Source organism: Cupressus sempervirens, chromosome 3, assembly GCF_028749045.1.
Source record: "Cupressus sempervirens isolate cs-2001-9-10 chromosome 3, ASM2874904v1, whole genome shotgun sequence".
Lineage (NCBI taxonomy): Eukaryota > Viridiplantae > Streptophyta > Pinopsida > Cupressales > Cupressaceae > Cupressus > Cupressus sempervirens.
Window position 1 is genome coordinate 538979704 of NC_143120.1, and position 23188 is coordinate 539002891.

Genomic DNA, 23188 nt, shown 5'->3' on the forward strand with positions numbered 1-23188 from the left:
TATGGGACAAAAAGAGTGTTTTCTTTTAATTTACAAAATAGAAATAATGCTTTATGTGTGCACATTGAGTGGGTTAGAAGAAAGGGGGCTTTTATTTAATTAAAAGGGGACATGTTCTTTTAATCAAATATTGAACTTAGGATAGTATAGTCAAAACTATAGGTTATAATCAAATTAATTAAATTATAGCAATTTGGTCTAGGTAAATGATTAAATAATTTAATCAAAATGTTGAGAAGTGGGCTAATAATCTAGATGACCATTTTTAGGTGATTCCAACCACCACCTACCACAACAAAAGAGGTAAGAAGTTTCCATGGGTTACCTCAATTTTATCAGAAATTTATTACAAATTTCAATGGTATTTATGCACCATTGCTAGATACCATTAAGGGTGGAGTGAAAAATAACATTAGGTGGACTTTTGAAGCAGGAAATGCATTTGAAAAGTTAAAGGAACAAGTAGCCACACAACCTATCCTTAAACTACCTAGTTTTGAGAAAGTGTTCAGCCTAGAATGTGATGCAAGTGGGATGGTAGTAGAGGGTGTGTTGAGTCAAGAAGGTAGGCCAATAGCCTTCTTCATTGAAAAGCTAAATGAAGCTAAGAAGAAGTACTCTTTTTATGACTTGGAGTTGTATGCTTTGGTTCAGTCTCTTAGAAAGTGGAGGCATTACCTTCTACCTAAGGAGTTTGTGGTATTTACTAATAACCAAGCCATTAGCTATATCAATATCCAAGAAAAGTTAAGCAATAGATATTAGAAGTGGATGAAATATCTTCAAGCGTTCACATTCACCATCAACCATAAGAAGGGGTAGGTGTATAAGGTTGCAGATGCTCTAAGTAGGATGATGTTGACCATTCAAGAAGTCTAACTCCATAGAATTTGGTATAGATAGTTTCAAGGACCTCTACAAAGAGGATGAAGACTTTTCTAAAGCCTACAAGGTATGTTCTAAATTTCAGAATGACTTTCATAGCTATTTTGTTGATTATACTTTGCAAAATGGCCTATTATTTAAGGGGAACTAGTTATGTGTTCCTAAGGGTTCTATGAGAGAGAACCTTATCCAAGAAAAGCATAATGGAAGCCTAAGTGGAAATTTTGGCATCAATAAGACCCTAGAGTTAGTTCAAAGCTTCTACTATTGACCAAAGTTGTCAAGAAATGTGACAAGACATGTTGAACAATGTGTAGTGTGCATGAAGGAAAAAGGAGGAGCTAGTAATGCAAGTTTGTACCAACCTTTACCAGTCCCTAATAGGCCATGGGAGTGTGTTATCATGGACTTAATTCTAGGATTACCTAAGACCAAACATGGTTGTGATAACATATATGTTGTAGTGGACAGATTCAATAAGATGGGTCACTTCATACCTTGTAAGACTACCCATGATGCTAGCCATATAGATCATCTGTTCTTAAAAGAGATTGTAAGGATCCATGGACTACCCCTAAGCATTATGTTGGATAGTGATGTCAAATGTATGAGTCATTTTTGGAAAAAATTGTAGAGTAGGTTGGGAACTAACATATCTTTTGGATCAACTTACCATTCTTAGATTGATGGTCAAACTGAAGTGGTTAATAGGACATTGGGTAACTTGTTAAGGTTCCTACCTAAATATTATGGTTAGACATTGGATGTGATCATTCCTCAAGAAGAGTATGCATATAATGATAGTGTGAATAGAACAATAGGCAAGAGCCCATTTGAGATTGTTTATGGGATGCATCCAAGGGGTGTGTGTGAATTGAGAGACCTTGGAGCTATGGAGTATAGGAGTGGGAAGGATGAAGACTTCACTCAAAAAATGAAGGAGATTCAAGAACAAGTGAAGAAGACTATACAAGGGACTACACAAAAATTAAAGGCTAAAGTGGATGAGAAGAGGAAAGATGTTCAGTTTTTAGTAGGGGACTATGTCATGGTACATTTGAATAAGTCTAGGTTGCAGAAGAGAATACCTACCAAACTAAAAATGAAGAGAGTAGGACCCTGCAAGATCATAGCTAAATATGGAGCTAATGCATACAAGGTGAATTTGCCTAGTGACTTGAACATCTCACCAGTCTTTAATGTGGCAAACCTAACCAAGTTTAAGGGGCTTTTAACTGAAGTAGATGTGAACATACATGAGGTCAAAAAGGATGTAGCATTTGATATTCTACCTCCCAAGATATAGATAGAGATAGAGAAGGTACTGGATTCAAGTGTCAAGAAGACTACTAGACACAAGGTGTACATGAAACACCTCATCAAGTGGAAGAATAATCCAGAGTAAGATGCAACATGGGTTGTAGCTATAGATTTCAAGAAGAGGGGAATAGCTGATGACATATTGCCTATAGGAGTGACATGATTTTCTCTTGTGGGGAGCATGGTGCAGGAGCACCTTGGAAAGACTATCTAACAACCTAGGGTTTGTAATTGAGTTTTGGCTTATAGTGGCCTCATCCAAGCCACTAGTGAAATAAAGGGGGATAGAGAGTTCTAGAGTAGGACTTAGCCATTAGGAGGTCTAATTGGGTCTTCATTACTACCTAGGTGTCTAAAGTTGATAGGTAATGTTCAAATTGTTGTCATCATTGCTAAAGATGGAAACAATGCATCTAGAGAGATAGATTAGTCAACTAAGTGGTGGAATGATGTTTTCATGTCATAAGGGACATATCTAGGTACTTGGTAGAGTTTCATGTGGTTTGGACCAAGTTTGGCCTAACTAGGACAAAAATTTTTAATTTGCTTGACAATTTTGCAAAATTATAAAGGTTGTCATGACAACTTTTATTGCAAAAAGTGCAATTTTGATCAAATGGTTGAATAACCACCTCAATATGGGTTGGAGAAGGTGTAATGGATATACATAAGGCATCCTTCTATCTATAAAAATGGTTGGATGGAATTGTGAAAGAATTTTGTTGAATGAGAAAGCATATTTCAGTGTTATTTTACCACAGTATGAGACTTTTGTTTCTTGAGGGCATTTGATGGAATGAATTCTATATTGTGCTTTTTTCATGAGTTGGTAGATGTTGTCAAATATTTTTATGTGTGATTATATATTTTGTTGAATCCATTTTATTTCCTTTTTGCAAAAATTCTAGTTTGTGCACGGTTGCAATCCTAAACAAAATAGTTTGTGAAGATGGGGGTCATAACTCACCTTTCCACCATGGCATCTGTATGGTACCTCGGAATGTATGAGGCGACTCCTTGTAATATAGGCATGCAAGATCTTTGGCCTTGGAAATCTTGTTTGTCCTTTTCATAGTGATGCCCTATTCAAACCAAGAGAACATAGTTAGGCCAGATCACAAAGTTTGAAACAACAATTAATGGGATTGAGTGCAATGAATGCTTTAGTCCAAGTAGATGGAGAGAAGGATATAAGAGTGGAGAAGCCTTGTCCTAAAAGAGAACTACTGGTGACATGTTTGGACAAGGATTTGATCAAACCCTTGTGAATCTTATCAACAAATTCAAAAACCCTTAATTTTAGGCTTAAAATTAGCATCCCTCTACAAAGATGGGTTGGAAAAGTAAGATTGGGTGAATCTCAAAGGTCTTCTAAAAGGATATCAGAATGTCAAGTTAGTTTGCCACCTCATTACGCCTTTTTTTGAGTTAAGTGCCAAAAATTGAGTTTGGAGGCCTAATTCCTTGTAGCCCTACTAGGCCTAATTTGGATCAATTTCTTGAAATCGATAGGAATTTCATTGGATTCTTGGTGGATGAGCATTGGAATGGCCTCAAAACCCTAGAGACAATCCTCTCTCTCTCTCTCTCTCTCTATGCTGAGTAGATTATGACCATGTGTGGGTGTGTGGTGTAGATGATCTAGTAAGACATCTTAGTAGTGTTGATTGGATGAAGTTGAGTTTTACATTGGTGTGGACAAGTCGAAAGAGGAAGGTATTGGGAGTGTGATCCTCCTAAGTTAGGGTTAGTGCTAGAACCGTAAGAGGATAGAGAAGAGGCCTATAGAAGACCCTAGGAGAAGTTAGAGTTAATGAGCAAGAATTATCCTTACATCAAGAGGAGAATAAGAGACTAAAACCACACTAAGGAGGGAAAAAAGGTCTCAAAATCAAGTGTGTCCATTTTAAGACGGTATAGAACTATGCCAAGATTGATGCACACAGGTCCATAGAATAGATACAACCTCTATCTATTATTTCTACTATACTAGTTGTCATAATTAGTCAAGATCAAGGACCACAAGATGTAAGTGATAGTCATGTCAAGAAAATAAATGTGTTAGCCACTGAAGAGAAAAATGCACAAGTGCCAGACTAGTAGAATAATTATAATGCAAGAAATGTAAATGAGAATACTAAAGAGGAGAAGAATAAAAATAGCCAAAATGATCAAATGAATTAGTCCACTATAGGTGAGAGACCAAGTCCCCTAGGACCTCAAATTAAGGAAACAAAATAGGCTGTCCAACCAAGTTCCACATGTGAACTCATTACTAATGTTGAGAAGGAAAAGGAGAATGTACCTAAACAACAAGTGACTACCACGAAGGGTCAAACAACAATTCTAGAGCATACTCAAATAGAGGAGATACATAGATCAAGCATAAATTTAAAAACTAAAGGTCTATAGATGACAATGTCAAGCTCCAACATCCCTAACTCAAAGGTCAAGAGAATAACAAAAAAAATAATCAAGTTTCTAATGGGAATTCAAGGTAAGATTGATAACTTAGATGAAGTGATTGTGATCCCCAATCAGGACAAAAATAATTTTATCTATAATCAGATGAAGACATTGAGTGAGTTGTTAGCAAGGAAGAACAAACAAGAGAAAATGAGAAGAGAATATCAATAGAAGCAAGTATTACATGAGATCAAGGATATATTTCTTGAAACCATTGATGTTAAAAACTTGAACAAAATGTTAGTTCAAATTATGGAGAAGTTAAATGAACCTGATATAGACATGAGATAAAAGCTTATGTAGAGGTCAGAAAGAAAATTTGAGATTAAGGTGATGGAGAAAGTTGCAACAAAAATTGTAGTTAAACAAGTTGAACTTTCTACCCTTGTAAATGATTTTGAGAAGATAGTCCAAAATGTAAATAAGTTAATTATGAAGATATGATATGTCCCATCATTTATAAAAGAAATAAGAGATGAAATGGAAAGGATTGATGTTGATGTAGTAGAGTGGGGACACACTAACCTTGGATGCAAGTTCAAGCTTAGTACATTTTTCAAAGTTGAGATTTTTGCAAGGCAAGCAATCTGATTTGCTACAGGAAGAGAGAAAAATAAGGGCATATATTATCATAGTTTAAGCTTTGTTGTCACCTCATTTGGAGGGAATTATTGGTGTAAATAAGTATTTACTATTCACACTTTAATTAACTTTACTTAGATTAATGCATTTACATATTAGTTGTCATGTAGACACCTTGGAGTTTGGATATTCATATGAGTTGTCATGTGAACAACATAGTATTTTGCACTCTAATTGAGTACATGTTTCCTAATACATCTCTTTATGAGATACACCTTTTATTCCTATCCTCTCATTGCTACATGTGCATTCATGCACAATGGATGATAATCCACTCTTGGTGGACATGTGCTTATTTGTTATGCTTATCTCTTGTATGACTCCCAAACATATCAGTTGCCTTTATATACAAGACACTTCTATGATGTATTTATCTAAAATATATTATTATTTGATCATTATTGAGATTCTCATTTGATCATCTCTTGTCTCTCTTGTACCATCTCTTGTGGTTCTAGATCTTGGCATTGCATTCTTGCCTTAGGAAAATTCTTACAGTAATGCAAAGACATTTGCAAAAAGCCAAGGATATGATTTAGAGTAATCAAAATCTAACCATTATAGATAATATGGTAGACTGAGCTACCCGAATTGAGATTGAATGACATATTCTTGAGATGCTCAAGACTAGTTGGGATACTAAAATGGACCTAATTTTGTGTTGCCCAAGTCTTAGTTCATATCTTTTTACTTTAGGGTTTTGAGTCAAGTATCAATGTCTTAAGTTTGAGTCTAGATTTCCCATAGGATGGCCTTTGTTCTCATTATTCCTTTGAGTTAACCTAATGCGGGGAATCATATGAGCAATGCATTAGTCCAAAGCTAGGTGATTAGGATTTGGGAGATTTTTATGTGTCATTTTGATGACAAGAAGGTCTAGATCTTCTATTGATTTGTTCCTAACCATGATAAAGACAAAGATTCAACATTACATTATGGTTTCCATAAAAGACATTGCAGATGAGCAAGATTAGTGAGTAGAAGAAGCAGTTCATGCGGAAGAGAACATTCAAAACCCTCTTGGAGTCAAAATACAAAGATAAGAAAATATGTGTCATTGATTCAGTATATGAATGGTTTAGATGAAATCATAATAATCTACGTCGTGGAGAAAAGTCAAATAAATGAAAGAATGTACGTCATTGGCTAGTTGAGAAGTCAAATGGTTTAGAAGATTAACTCTAGATTATTATATGAAGACTAGATTGATGGATAGTATTTTAAGATGGAATTGTAATCAGCCTTAGAGATGTATTTTCCTAACTGTCAGATAAAGCACATCTACACTTGTCATTATGTCACTTTCCAAAGTTGCGAGAAGAATAACTAAAGTGACATAATGATGATATGGCACATGAAGAAGATGGGCCCATGTTACAAAGCAAAAAAGGATAGTTAAGGCATTTCTAAATCTTAACCGTCTGATCTTGGAAATCTATGATTATTGCATGGTCGCTAATGATAAACACAAAACCTAGGTTGAGGTCGCAACTAAGTGAAAGGAAACAATCCCACCATCACGATGAAGTTAAGGTAACTCATGGTCAAAGTTGTGATAGAGAGAACATAGAAATCACATGGTCATGGGTTAAGAAAAGACAATTAAGTTTAATATTGTGAAATCGCGATCATGGTTAATGAGTGGTTGTTGCCAAGTCACCACACTTAATGAAATAAAGGCATGCTGAGTTCTGACCCAGTGAAAAAGTTAATGTCAAATTCTTTAAGAAATGAAATTGTGCCACTTGTCTACCATGACATGCATAGCTAGAAAGTGGATCCACATTGCAAAGTAAAAGGGTTAACATTGTATTATCACCACCATCGGATCAAAAAAAGATCTATGTTAGATGCTATGTCTCTATGTAAATTTTCTCAACTCTTATTCATGGCAATGTAATGATAGTTCAACATGTGTACACAGAAGGACTTGCAAAGGAAGTTATAAAGGAAGGGTTATAATGTTTTAATCAGGATCGTTGGTTTAAGATCGATGGCTTGAATTCAAAACTCTAGTGACCTTTGGAATATGAATAATATAGACTTGGCATAAAACAACAAAATATGAAGAAAACAACAATTTCTACATGATTCCTCAGATTGCATGCAGCTGAATAGTCATCGGGTGTTTTCATAAATACTATGGATTCATAATCACGTATAGAAATGATGCCACCTATTCATAATTTCATATTTTATTCTCTTTTCTATTTTGTGACTATTTCTTTGCTGAGCTAAAGGGTAACAAAAAACTATAAATGTAATCTCATTTGACAATACAATTGTTAGCAAACTTGATGGTGAATTGATTTGTAGTTCCATTCACCCTATTTTCTTGTCATGTTTTGTTGCCCATGCATATATTAGTTCTACATTAAGAGTTGAAAGACAATCATATGTGATTTTGTGATAATCATATGGTCCATTTCATTTTTGTAATTACAGTGAAGGTGATTCCATTTACTTTCTTCATATATGGTTATGTTTCTTCTCTTGTTAATTTCATGTCATGCTAGATAGTTTCATTGGGAGATGAAAGATAAATGTGTATAAATCTATTAGTTATTGGCTAGATTCCATTTCATTCAAGGCTGACAGTGAAAGCAATTCCATTTGGTCTCATTTGCATATCTCTTCATCCCTCTTCTGTATTTAGATGGTTAATCTACAACTATGATAGAAGTAAGGGTTAGAAATATCAAGATAATCTACTACAATCATTCCATTGGGTGTGATAGTTTATTCAAATCCATCTTGTCTGAATTTTTTGTGCCTACAAACAATTTGGTTATCCTTTACTGCTCTTAGGTTAAGAGCTTATAATGTCAAAAATTATGATCTCATAAAAACATATTCATTGCATAGCATTGCAAATCATAGGGAGCTGTACCTAATAATTCAGAGGGTAGTTATAGAATACACACATTGACCTATTTGTTGGTAAACATTATGTTGTTTCTCCAAAACATTGGGTAACAAAGAGCTAGGTTATATAATCTAATAGGAGGACAAAGTGTTAATCAACAGTTTTTGGTGACTCTACTGGGGAGATTTAGATGAAAGCTTTGAAATTTAATTGATTTACAATTTAATTCCATATTTTGTAGTTGCAAGAAAGGACTTGTGGTAGTTACGTGTTTACCATAAGAACTTGATACCATTTTTACAGCCTCAACCTACTAAAGAAAAGAAGCAAATCAAAGTTGAAGATTGGTAAGGTAAATTTAAAACACTATTTTATCTAATACACCCTAGATTCCAAATTTACCAAGAGTGCCAAGGAGAAAGGAAAGATTGACCCAATGTATGAAGAGCTCAAGAGGGCCAATTTTCCTATCCTAGAAGAACTTTGCAGAAGAGGAAGAACACATGCAAGGGAAAATTTAACCACACAACACCAAGATACTCTCTTGTCTACAATTGTTCCTCCTAATAGAATACAAAGAAGTCAATCTTCTTCTCCTCTTGTTTCTAGGACTTCCATTGCCACTGCTTTTGATGCTTTATTGTTGATTGGTGCAAAACTTCCACTTTTTGTAACTTTTCAAACAAACCAGAATATTATACCAACAGCTATGGAACAACCATGGGGAAATGCTATTGGTCCTCTTGCCCTTGCAACTAATAATGATTTTCCAAGAGCATTAAGGAAGAACTTTCCAAAATTTAATGGTGATGGTGTCACTTTTGTAGAACAACACTTAAGTGCTTTCCATAAGGCTTGTGGTGTAGTAAACCCTCAACATGAGGATGTGGTTGTTAGGATGTTTGTAGATATGCTTGTAGAAAATGATCCTGATTGGTTTCAAGACCTGCCTATAGGATGCATCAAAAATTGGGATACTATGAAACAAAGGTTTTAAGAACATTAGAAAAGTACAAAAGATGCACAAGTATTGTTGTTGCAATTGGCATAGATAAAGAAAGAACCATCAGTTTCTATGAGATTTTAATGCAAGATTCAATAAACTGATCAACAAAATTCTTGCCACAAGTGCACCTAAAAATGATAATAAGAAGACTTTCTACATTAGCTCTATGCCTCCTAGTTTGGGATATCAAATTAGAAGAGAAATTATAGCAAACTTGCAAGCTACCTAGACACTAGTTATGGAGACGAAGGATGATATGATAGCTTCTAGTAAGTGGAAAAGAGTATTCCAATCTAGAACCATGGGTAATACAGTTAGTACTTCTAATAATACAGAGGCTATGCTTCAAAAATTATCTAATGAGCTCATTTCTTTAAATAAACAAATTAATAGGCCTACTTATTCTTTTCGCCAACCTCATCAAGAAGGTTATAGAAACCCAAATGGAGGTAAAGCATTAAAGATACCACCTATTCAACAAAGATTAGCAATTGAAGATGCCCCAAAAAGATAAAATATGTGTGGTTTTCACTTAAGGGTAGATCATGATGGAGATACATGTCGTGATATAATCATATATAGGCAGATGGTGAATAACAAAGAATAAAAAATTGAATATCCTGAAAGTGAGGATGATCATGCTCCTTGTGGTGACTCTAAAAATTATTTCTTGGAGTATGAATTAGATTCAAAAGTAGGAGGCGACTATTTTGCTACTATAGAAGGACCTTAGTTAAGAGCAATGACTAGAGGTTAGAAGAATAGAAATTAGACTAACAATTCAATTCCTATCAAGAATAATGCATCATCAAATAAAGCTAATAAAGATATTGGCATAGTAACTTCATCTTCACAAAAGGAGCACAAAGCTAAGTCAGCTAATTTCTTGACATCATACAATACTGTGAGGAAGTAAGAATCTAGATATCTCCAATAGATTACTTAAAGTCTAATCCTGATCAATTGAAAAGATTATTTGAGCATTGTAATAATAAAGACGCAGGTCATGTTAATATTAATGCTAATGTTGATCATCATAATGAAGCTAGCATTAGTGGAACTTCTTTGACTGATGAAGATTTTGTACACCCTAATTTTTTAAAGAAGAAGAACCTCTTTTCTTAGCTACATGACCAAATGAAAAACCAAATCCCTTCTACATTTCCTTGTTCATCAATAGAAATAGATTGAGTAACTACATCATAGATTCAAGAGCTTCTGATAATGTAATGCCTACTTCAGTAGAAAATGCTTTAGGATTTCCACTGACTAAAACTTTTGGTAGATGCTATTCAATGGATGCAAAACAAGTGCCTTTGCTTGGACAAATAAAAGATGCTCAAGTTGCCCTTGCTGCCTATCCTTCCAAAAGGCTAAAATTTACTATACTTGTGGGTGACATCCCTACAAGCTATGCCATGCTCCTAAGTAGGAGTTTCTATAAAGAAATGGGGGGAGAAATAAAACTATACTGGTCTTGTGCCACTATCCAAGTTGGAGATAAAAAGGTAAAGCTAGAAGCAGAAGAAAAGGCAAAATTCACTGTCCTAAAATCAGATGATCCTAGGTCTAAAATCTTTTATCATGAAATATAGTTTGGTAATTATGTTTTTCTCTAACACCCCTAATATATCAAAAGAATCAAAACAAACTAAAGGTGACCAGTTGTAGATTTCAGAATTTGATGGAAGTTGTGCTAATGTCAGTTTGGCTGTAGGGGTAGTATTGACATCACCTAGTGGGGAAATGACTTGCTTGGCCTATAAGTTAGATTTCAAAAATACTAACAATATTGCAGAATATGAAGCTCTTCTCCTTGGAATAATGACAAAAAAAAAGGAGTCAAGGTACTTAAAGCTCAAGGAGATGCAAAGTTGGTGGTAAGACAATTCAAAAAGTAATATGCAGTAAATAACTCAAGATTGAGGAGCTATCCTAATAAGGTGTGGGATGAAATTGAGGGTTTTGATGCCTTCTCAATTACATCAATACTCAGAGAATTCAATTCAAGAGTTGATTCTTTGGTAGTTTTTGCGTCATTGCTTCTACCACACCCTTATTTCAAAGATCAAGTTTATAAAGTAGAAGTTTTATTCAGACCTAATGTCCCTAATAATGAAGATCCATGGAAGGTGTTTGAAGATGATAAACACATACTTAAATTCATTGAAGGGGAAGATCCTTTTGAATGCTTGTATTTTGAGGGAAGCACTAATTCAAATGTTGATGATTTAATGACAGGTGATAAAAAGAAAATAGAGTCTAATATGATTCAATTGAAAGGTAATAAGATTCCACCTCATCTTATCTCTTTAGATTTGTTTTTGATAGACATGATGCATACATAAAGAAATAAAGAGATACGAACGGAAAACTCTATGCTAAATATGATGGAATCAATATAGGGACATAAGTCAGCCCAAAGATGATAAACATATGCAAGTGTTGCACACTAGAAGAGAGAATGGAGATCAGGAAATTACTTGTTGAATTTTAAGATGTATTTTCTTAGAGTTATGAAGGCCTACAAAATTTCATGGGTGGAAAGTTCAAACATGAAATCCCTCTTAAACCAAAAGCAACATCATTCATGAAGAAACAAAGAAAATATAACCCTATAGTTGAAGGAGAAATCTTCAACGATATTTAAAAAATATTGTAGGCTAGGATTATATACCCTATTCATCATTCCACTTAGGTTGCTAATATTGTGCCAGTGAGGAAGAAGAATGGCGAGATGATGATTTGTGTAGATTTCAAAAATCTAAATCAAGCAACTCTTAAACATAATTTTTCTCTCCTCAATATGGATAATCTTTTTCAAACTATTGTAGGATTAGAAATGATGTCCATCTTAGATGGATTTTCAAGATATAATCAGATTCAAGTAAATGAAGCAGATAAGTTCAAAACTACATTTACCACACCATGGGTTAATTTTGCCTAAAATAGAATTCTTTTTTGCCTAATTAATGTAGGTGCAACCTTTTAGTGTGGTATGAATTTGGACTTAGAATATTTGAGAGATATAATTATTGTCATATACCTTGATGATTTGATAGTCCTTTTCCAAGAAGAGAAAAGATCATATCAAAGATCTAGAAAAGGTGTTGCAAAGATGTAAAAATTATGGTGTCTCATTGAATCCAAAGAAGTTAGTATTTTGTGTGATAAAATGTGAGCTACTTCATCATATTGTATCCCAAGAAGGAGTGAAGATTGATCTAGATAGTTAAAGCTATCCAACAATTAAGTCTTCCATTGAGTAAAATTGGAGTGAAGTCTTTCTTTGGTCAAGTAAATTTCTTGAGGAGATTTGTTCCTGACTTCTATGAAATAGTTAAATGTATAGTTGATATGACGGAAGGCAATAAAACTTTCAATTGGAATGATGTTGGGAAAAAGGCTTTTGAAGATATCAAGGGTGTTATTTCGAAAGTCCCTATACTTCTCCACCTTGACTACACCAAAGAGTTCATCATTTACTATTATGCCTCAGAACATACCATATTAGCTATATTGATGCAAGAAAAAAAAAGAGAATACAAGATCCGATTTCTTTCATGAGTATACCATTGAAGAATCAAGAATTGAGATACTCACAGATTGAAAAACATGCATATGCAGTGGTTAGAGCCCTTAATTTTTTTAGGTTTTATGTGTTGCATTCTCATTCATTCATACATGTGCCTTCTTGCAATAAAAAGTATTTAGACACAACAATAGGTTGGTTGTAATAATAGAGGATTGTGGATAGAAAAAGTCAAAGAATACGATATAGGAATAAAGCCAACCAAACTTGTAAGATGTAACACACTCTGCAAAGCCTTAGTGACAAATCAACAATTCAAAGAAGAAGATACTCCAAAAGCTCTTATAGTAAGTTTTTAGGATACTTGGTTCTCAAACATGGTTTATTTTCTGACATATGGTGAATGCCTTGATGGATTAACTACTAAGCAAAGAAGAGATCTAAAGACAAATGTTAGGATAAACCACAGACAGAAATAAAAAACTACATGCAAATATAAACAATAACAAAAATAATAGATCACACATAAATGAATAGAAGGCACCAAGATTTAACATGGTTCAGCCAATCCCTAGGCTAAATCCACCAAACAGAAAGTCCAATCTTATTACAATCCAGTGATTACAACTTGATTACAATCCGTAATCCCTTACAGCTCAATACCGTCAAAGGAACCAATTTGGCATCACAACATAATAAAAAATACCTAACCCTAAACTCTTTTATACAAGTATTTTATTCATTTTAGGGTTACAACATGTCGGCCATATGTCGGCCATAATATGTCAGCTACCATGTTGGCCACGACCTAAATTTTTTTATGAAGTATGTACAATACTTTCTTGATCAGTCATCATAATCTAATAACAAAAGCCTTGAAGTATGTGATTCATGAAGATGTCTTGTACACGAGAGAAATTAATGGGACATTTTTGAGATGTGTGGATAAGGAGCAATAGGTAAAATTGTTGACATATTTTCATAATGAAGCATGTGGAAGACACTTTTCATCTACTATCACTACTTTCAAAACTCTAAGACAATGTTATCATTGGCCTGACATGTTTAAAGATGCATATAAGTGGGTTGATAATTGTGAGAAATGCAAGATGTTTACTAGTAAACCTCATCTTGATGCCTTACCTCTTAGACCAATGGTAATTGAAGCTCCCTTCCATCAATGGGGTTTAGATTTTATAGGCTCAATCAATCCTCCTTGCAGTCAAGGACATTCATATATATTAACTGCCATAGACTATTTCAGTAAATAGGTTGAAGCAAAGCTAATGAATAAAACTTTCTTAGAAGTTGTATGCAATTTTCTCAAAGAGCATATATTGATCAGGTTTGGAGTCCCTAAAAGTTGATAATGGATAATGCATCTTATTTTTCCTCTTCAAAGATTATTGAATTTTGTTATGATCATGGTATTCAAGTTGGGCATTCCTCTGACTATATCCCTCAAGGAAATGGGAAGGCTAAGTCTAGTAATAAGAATTTGATCAATATTTTGAGGAAATTGGTCTCAGATAATTAGAAGAGTTGGCTTAAGAAGATTCATGATGCTTTATGGGCTGACAGAACCATAGCTAAAAGAGGTATTGGTATTTCACCTTTTGAATTGGTCTATGGAGTAGACGATAATTTTCCATTGCCTCTAGAGCTAGCTGCATGTAAATTAAAGACTATGATTGAAGAGGATATTTTTAAAGATGGATTAGAAAAGAGGATCCTGTATCTTACCAAACTACAAGAAGAAAGGGAAGAGATGGTTGATAAGATCAATGATAATCAAGGAAGGATAAAGAATTTGTTTGATAAAAGAGAAAGGCCTAGAACATTCATGGAAGGCAATTTGGTGTCGCTATGGGATAAGAGACATGAGCCAAGAGGCATGGATTCCAAATTTCAATCCTTGTGGAAAGGGCCATTTCAGATCATACAAGTGGATCAAAATAATTGTTTCAAGTTGGCATATCCCACTGGAGAAACCCTACCATGTTCTTATAATGGGAAGGACTTGAAGTTGTATTAAATGCAAAATTGAAAGTAGGTAACTCCTACATAGTAGCTAGATAGGAATTTTTTCCTTTCATGCAACTTGATTTAGCTTAGTTTATTGTTTTCCTAGGTAGTTTTTTGTTATATTCCTAGTTTAGTTTTTTCTTTTTATTTTCAAGTTGTCACCTTTTGTGTGGAACTAGAGATTGCTAGAGTTATTTCAAGCATTATCATGCTTAAATCCCCAGATTGAGCTAGTTGTTTCCTAAGTTTCAATTCATATCTTTTTTGCTTTAGGGTTTTGAGTCAAGTCAAGTATCAATGTCTTAAGTCTAAGTCTAGATTTCCCATAGGATGGCCTTTCTTCTCATCATTCCTTTGAGATAACCTAATGCAGGGAATCATATGAGAAATGCATCAATCCAAAGCTAGGTGATTAGGGTTTAAGAGGTTTTTATGTATTATCCTGATGAGAAGGTTTGGATCTTCTATTGATTTGTTCCTAACCATGATAAAGTCAAATATTCAATGTTAAATTATGGTTTCTATGGAAGACATTGCAGATGAGCAAGATCAGTAAACCGAAGAAGCAGTTCATGCAGACAAAAATGTTCAAAACCTTCCTAGAGTCAAAATATGAAGATAAGAAAATTTGCATTGCCAATTTAGTACATGAACAGCTCAAATGCAGTCATAATAAGCTATGTTGTGGAGAAAAGTGAAATGGATGAAAGAATGCATGCCATTAGCCAGTTGACAAGTCAAATGGTTTAAAAGATTAAGTCTAGATTGTCAGATGAAGACTAGATCGATAGATAGTATTTTAAGATGGGGTAAATGCACCAAGATGGTGTACATAAAAGTGGACAGCCCCCCAAAGAAGTGAAATTTTCAATAATCTGATTGGGTTTTTAAAAACCCAATCAGGTTATATGAAATTTCAAAAAGTAGCTAGGCTTGGTTACCAACCCTAGCAAAAATACATTAAAAACAAAACCTGATTGGTTTTTGAAACCTAAATGAGTTTCTAAGATCAAAAATCTATTAAAAAATAAATCAGGTTATGCAAACCCCAATCGAGTTTTGAAGAAATAAAAATAGGGTCCACTTCGAAAGCTATAACTTTCACATCTAGACTCTAATTGACTCCGTTTGAAATGCATTGGAAAGATATTGAGGAGATCTATAAAATTATGCAACTAAAATAACAGTAGGAAATCAATACTTTCTTTTCCATCCATTATAATCAATCATGGTCTAAAATAAGTAATCATTATTTTCCAAACATGCGGCAAATAGGTAGGTAAGAGTAGTATGATAGATTATATCTTTCTATCATCTGTCCCACTCCCTCTATCCCTTTCTCACACACAAAATCACTCACTCATTCACTCACTAACTCTTAATCTCTCTCTTACTAACTCTTAGCTTCTCTCATTTTCACACCAACTCCTAACCTCTCTCTCTCTCTCTCTCTCTCTCTCTCTCTCTCTCCATCCTAACCCATTCTCTCCATATTTCTCACTCTCTCTATCCATCTACAATCCCCTCTCACTCTATCCATCCTATCCCACTATCTCTCTCTCTCTCTCACCCTATCCCCTCTCTTTCTTCCTATCACCTACTCTCTCTCCCTCTCCCTCTCTCTCTCTCTATTTGAACCCTAATCCTGAATGCCCCTCTCTGATCCTTGAAATGGGAACTTTATGTAGAGAGAGAGAGATAGAGAGAGTAGGGGATAGGAAGAGGGAGAGAGGATAGGATAAGAGAGAGAGAAAGATGGAGAGAGTGAGAGAGAAATGAAGTGATAGAGAGAGGGACATAGGAGAGAGAGATTAGGGAATGAGATAGAGAGAGTTAGAGAGATGAATTGATGTAGAGAGAGGGACATAGGAGAGAGGGATTAGGGGATATGATACAGAGAGAGAGAGAGAGATTAGGGGATATGATGGAGAGAGAGAGAGGGATAGGAAGAGGGAGAGGGGATAGGATAAAAGAGAGTGAGATAGAGATGGAGAGAGTGAGAGAGAGATGAAGTGATGGATAGAGAGGGACATGAGAGAGAGAGAGAGAGAGAGAGAGAGAGAGAGAGAGAGAGAGAGAGAGAGAGAGAGAGAGAGAGAGAGAGAGAGAGAGAGAGAGAAGGGGATAGGATAAAAGAGAGTGAGATAGAGATGTAGAGAGTGAGAGAGAGATGAAGTGATGGATAGAGAGGGATGTAGGAGAGAGAGAATAGGGCATATGATGGGGAGAGAGAGAGAGAGAGAGGGAGAGGGAGGGAGGGAGAGAGAGAGAGAGATAGATAGATAGATAGATAGATAGATAGAGAGAGAGAGAGAGAGAGAGAGAGAGAGAGAGAGAGAGAGAGAGAGAGAGAGAGAGAGAGAGAGAGAGCTTAGGGTTTAGTAAGAGAGAGGGAGCTTAGGGATTACTTGGTGAGAGATAATACATAAGGGTAACAAGTTAGATAGTGTGTGAGAGAGAAAGAGAGAGGTTATTAGTTAGTTAGAGAATGTGAGAGGTTAGGACAATTAAGAGATATATCTTACAATTTATTTAGTTAGTGAGTGATTGTGTGTATGTGTTTTTGAGAGAGAGATAATTAACACTATGTTAGCATTCATGTTTACCTATTGATTATGTATTTCAAAAATAATGACTACCTATTTAGATCATGCTTAATTCAAATTGATGGAAAATTAAATTTTGAGGACATAGGATTGATTTATCTACATCATTTTCTAAATCTCTTAAATATCTTTCTAACACATTTTGAATGGAGTTAATCAGACTCCATATGTGAAAGTTATAGCCTTCGAAGTAAAGCCTACTTTTAGTTCTTCAAAACTTGATTGGTTTTTGATTAACTCGATCAGGTTTTGAATGAAATTTTTCACTTCATAACCCGATAAGGTTATTTGAATTCTAGAAACCCGATCAGGTTATGGCTTGGTGATAGCATAGGGAAATGACCCAAATGCTTGGGAGATTGTTTTCCCTCCAATTTTTTTCCTTTAGACATTTTTTCATCTTCTAAGATAAATTCTCATTTTTGGCTTCATTAGATTTTATAATGATGAAATAAGTATCTCTAAAATCACCACCATAATCTTTACATGTCTTCTTAGCTTTCTAACCATATAATTTTTTCTTTTTTTGGACAACATTAACATTGTAAACTTTAATTACTTTTACCAATGCCTTGACATTCCTCACAGACATATGTCTACCATTTTTTTAATAAATTTTTATATACTTAACCAAATTCAAATTAAATTATATATTATTGTTCTACACTTGATTCTATACACTTTAAAAAAATTTATTTTTGATTATTTTGATGCAAGTTATGCTCAGCACACAAACAAGTACCAAAATTTTAGGATGTAGTCAGTTCAATAATTTATAAAAAAAAAAATACTCATCATAAAATTACCAAAAAATACACAACTTCTAGATATCACTCTTAACTATCATCCTACCAAAGGGATATGCAAGATAATAAATATAACTTGACCTTTTGTGTTGCACATGAAAACAACTATGTTATGTTTTCTAAAAAAATTAGGGACTATTTTTGTGTGCACAGGGTTTAACCCACCTAATCTTATACATTTTGTAAAAACTCTAGTAGTTTAGAAAGTATATTCAGAGTACTACAATTTATATGTTTTATACATCTTGTCATTTTTAGTGGATGACCCTCAAATGTCTCTTCCAAGTTCAAGTTTACCTGATTTCAGAAAAAAGGTGTCCACTTATACCCCCTTTTTGTACAACATCTTGGTGCACTCACTCGATGGAATTATAACTAACCTTAGAGATGTATTATCCTAACCATCATATCAAAAGAATATCTACACTTATCATTATGTCACTTTCTAAAGTTACAAGAAGGATAACTAAAGTGACATAACAATGATACCAAACATGGAGCAATGGGCCCATGTTATAGAGCAAAAAGGATAGTTAAGGTATTTTTGAATCTTAACCATCCAATCCTAGAAATCTATGGTTATCGCATGGTTTTGTTTCTTCTCTTGTTAATTTCATATCATGTTAGATAGTTTCATTGGGAGATGAAAGATAAATATGTATGAATCTATTAGTTATTGGTTGGATTCCATTTCATTCAAGGCTAATAGTGAAAGCAATTCCATTTTCTCTCATGTGCATATCTCTTCATTCCTCTTCTGCATTTAGATGGTTGATATGCATTTAGAATAGAAGTAAGGGTTAGAAATCTCAAGATAATCTACTATGTATAGTCATTCCATTGGGTGTGATAGGTTATTCAATCCATCTTTCCTAAATTGTTTGTGCCTACAAAAAATTTGGTCATCCTTTACTGCTCTTAGGTTAGGTTAAGAGCTTATAATGTCAAAACTTCTTACCTCATAAAAACATATTCATTGAATAACATTGCAAATCATAGGGAGTTGTACATAATAATTTAGAGGGCAGTGATGGAATACATACACTGAACCATTTGTTGGTAAATATCCTTTTCTCTCTCCAAAACACTAGGTATCAAAGAGCTAGGTTATAAAATCTAATAGGAGGACAAACTGTTAACCAATATCTTGCAATGACACAAACCATTTTTGACTAAGTATTGTTTACTTCTTGGTCCCCATCATTCTATTAGAATAAAACCATGACAAAAAAAAATGGAGAAATGTACATAGATCAGAGATCACAAGAAGGGAAAATTTTGTATACTCAGGAGCAGAACATTGTATATAGTTATTGAGAAAAGGTATGGCATACAAAAAGGGGGAGTTTCAGTTTTGAAGGTTTTTTATGTATGAATTTTTTATAATGATAAGTGTTTTTGCCACTAAAGCCAAAGGGGGATATTATTGACCCTAAAGGCAGTTGTCTATTAGTGAAAAATATAAGTAGTCATTTGCTTGACAATGTTGGTTGGTCAACACTATGGACGAGCCATTATATAGGCTGAGAAATGAAAAGAAGTGAATAAATTCAATATGTGCCAAGGTAGTTATAGTTTTTGAGTATATATGTGTCGTAGAGAATTTTAGTAGTTGTCAAATGATTCAGGAGGCAACATGCACCCAACAATCTAAAAGGAGGATTTAGCAATAGTTGATTCAAGTTCATGTTGAGGGACAACATGAAAGAACAAATAGAGCTGAGTGCTAGAAGCTATATAAGCTGAGTAACAATATTTTTGTATTTGAGTTTGGAATAACTTAAACTCATAGGTAAACCATTTTTCCAAGTTGGAAGCATGTTTATATGATCAAGGAGTCAATCATGGAGGTTTTTATGCTTATAATTATGGATCAGTAATCCCTATGTTGTGGGATCAACCCATTAGAAAAATGGAAAGGTTAAGCGCCAAAAAGAATGAATCCTAATTGTTGATGAAGATCTAGAAGCTTCATTAGATGGCTATTTAAGAAGGGCTGAAGACCTAATTTCTTGCTATTGAATTTGCAAGAGAGAGAATTGTATGGTTGAAGGTGAATAAGAGGTTGAAGGACTAAGGAGACCAAGCAGTGCAGAGAGGACATAAAGTATATCTATCACATTGAGGTGATTGAATATTGTAAAGAGAAGATTTTTCATTAGTAGTCAAGTGCAAATTGAAGCATCATGGTACTAATTAAATTCTAACCATTGTATCAAGTGAATCTCTTAATAGAGTGGTCCTAACAAGCCTATTGTAAATCTCTTAACAGAGTGCTCACTTTACTATGATGTAAAATCCTTTAATCAAGGTCAACTTAATAGTCTTGTAAGCTTTTAGAAGGGTAGACCCCTCATAGTGTAGATCATCAGAAGTGATCAAATTTTGTATCCCTAACATGCACACTTTAGTGTTGTAGTAGTGAAAATTTTGTGGGTGTCATCTCCATTGCAGTTTTACCTTCACCTTGGAGTGTTTCTTCATTACCATATCTAGTGTTATGTGTTGATCTATTGCATATATGTGTTATTCATGTTATTAGATGTTAGATCTAATATTAAATATTGATATATGATAATGCATGTTAAGATTAAGGGATATGTGGTGATTCAAATGTGAATGTGATTCATGTTTGAAGTGATAAAAGTTTTATAAATCTTGATTCACAATATTAGAAAATAGTGAAGGAAAAGGAAATGATGTTTCATTTACTAATTTTAGTTAATTAAAGTACAATCATTCTTAATAAATTTTAAGTAGGAAAGGGCCCTAAACCTAATACAAAAGAACCTTATAATAAGATAGAAAATCAACAAAAAAAGGGTATTGATCCCAAAAAGCCAAAATCCTTAGAGTCAAAAACAAGAAAAGACCACAAGTAGTAAGTCAAGAACAACCACTAGTTCATAGAAATGATCACAACAAACCATTATAACATATTGACTGTATAATAAGAAACCCATATCAATATTAGGTAGGAACATAACATACAACTTGATGAAAATTTGGTTTAGAGGAAAACAACATTTCCACTAACAATGAACAATGACTTAGGGAATACAATAATTAGGATCATCATTAAAATTGGAAACAAGAGGATAAAAACCCCTTATAGGATTTGTCAACACAAGGATAGTGGTTACAAGGTTTGAGATCATTTCCCAAAGGGTGAAGTTGAAGAAGAGCTACATATAGAGAAGGATCCACATGGATAGATGATGCCAGAACAACAATATACTATTCAACATCATCCTAAGAAGAGTCATAATCATAAAAATTTAAAGCTTGGACAATCAAGTGATCACCATGAGCATCCTTCCACTAAGTAGTAGCATTGTAAAATCACTAGAGAACACAATTCATGGCCAAATTGCCTATTAAGAAATAATGATGAAATTGAACAAAGAGACCATCAAAATTCAATGCTTGTATCCATGACCTATGCCCCACCATCAAACCATGTCACCATGAAGTATCTTAGATGCCTCAAAAGTAAAATGGACCATGAAAACTATAATTGTTATCATATACTTATAAATTTATTTGTTTCTACTAATTAATGTATATTTAATTTTAATTTTAAATATGATCAATTTTTAGGCATAGATATTTAAGTTCTTTTATATAATATTTTTTTATTTCTTTGTAAATGTCAAACTTTTATGGTATGATAAAAATGTGCATGTCTTAATTAATAAGTTAAGTAGATCATGTACAAATGTAATTATTTTTTGTTACCAATTATAATTATTATTTTTATAATGAATCTACCAATAATAGAAATTAATAATATGTAACATTTCTTATGTAAATTAGATATCTAGTTTTAAATGTTAATTTAAACAAATATTTGATGCATTATTCATTTGGTATATATACAAAGTATTTTTTTTTGAAATTACATCAATATGAAGGAGATTCTTATTTCTTAGATTTTTTGTTATAATTCTTTGATTTTGAACACAAATGTATTTTGAATTAATAAAAAATAAATAAATATGCTAAAATATATAATTTATGGAATGCCTATTTTAGGAGTCATTTCATCAAAATTCCATGCCCTCACAACTTTATTTAACTATGAAAAACATGGCATGAATTAGTAATTTTTGTATAATGACATTTTGTTTTCAACATGGAGGGAAAGGGATTCTTAGAATTGTTTACAATAACTAAGGGTGGGGGGTTGAATTAATTACTCAAGGTCCATAACTACCATTTGAACAATCAAACGTTAATCATTCACTCTTTTACTTATCCTATTATAGCTCGGTCTCTACTGAATATTAATAAACAAAATTACTAGTAGTTCATTGTCCTAAGATAATAGACTTTGCTGAATGTAAAACACCACAAAACATTCAACACAAGTTTGACACTAGGATTTAACATGGAAACCCACCAGCAACATTTCATCACTTTTTCACTCTTTCAAAGTGAGCTCTGCTAGGAGCCAACCCTGTTAAAGGTTACAATACACACTGTTAAATGTGACCTGGTTAGAGGATTTAATCACCCTGTTAGGACTGACCTTGTTAGAGGACTTTGATAATTTCATTTAGAATGTCACCTTGCTAAAGGATTTACATAGACTATTACTTCAAATGACAGTTAGGTCAACCTTTATTAAAAATGATTTCAATACAAACTATTTACAATTATTAGAAAGAAAACAATAGGGTTTTGATTTGTATGATTACAACTCACTTTTGCAGTTTCATATCACTATTCGGTTCATCCTCTAATTCACTAATAAGTCCCTTTGTCAATTCTATCTCTTAACTTGCTTGGAAACCCTTCAAGAAGTCAATCTTCTCCACATCAAACTCAAGTCTTCTACTCAAATTTATTTATCAATTTTAGTAGCATTTTGGTAAGCATTTTCTTCCTCTTGCCCTGCTCTTAGACACACTTATCTATTCACCCTTGTGCACCTCTATTCCAACTTTCTCTTTGCACATAAATCTAAAGTTCATCTCTATACCTCCTTAAATAGGTAATTCTGGCTTTACCATTTTCCATGATCATCGTAGA

At 33.7% G+C, this 23188-nt stretch overlaps 1 pseudogene; it reads right to left on the minus strand.

Moving 5' to 3' along the window:
- Window positions 1-23188, minus strand: part of LOC149567541 (26S proteasome regulatory subunit S10B homolog B-like) — a 120863-nt pseudogene that overhangs the window by 91761 nt on the left and 5914 nt on the right.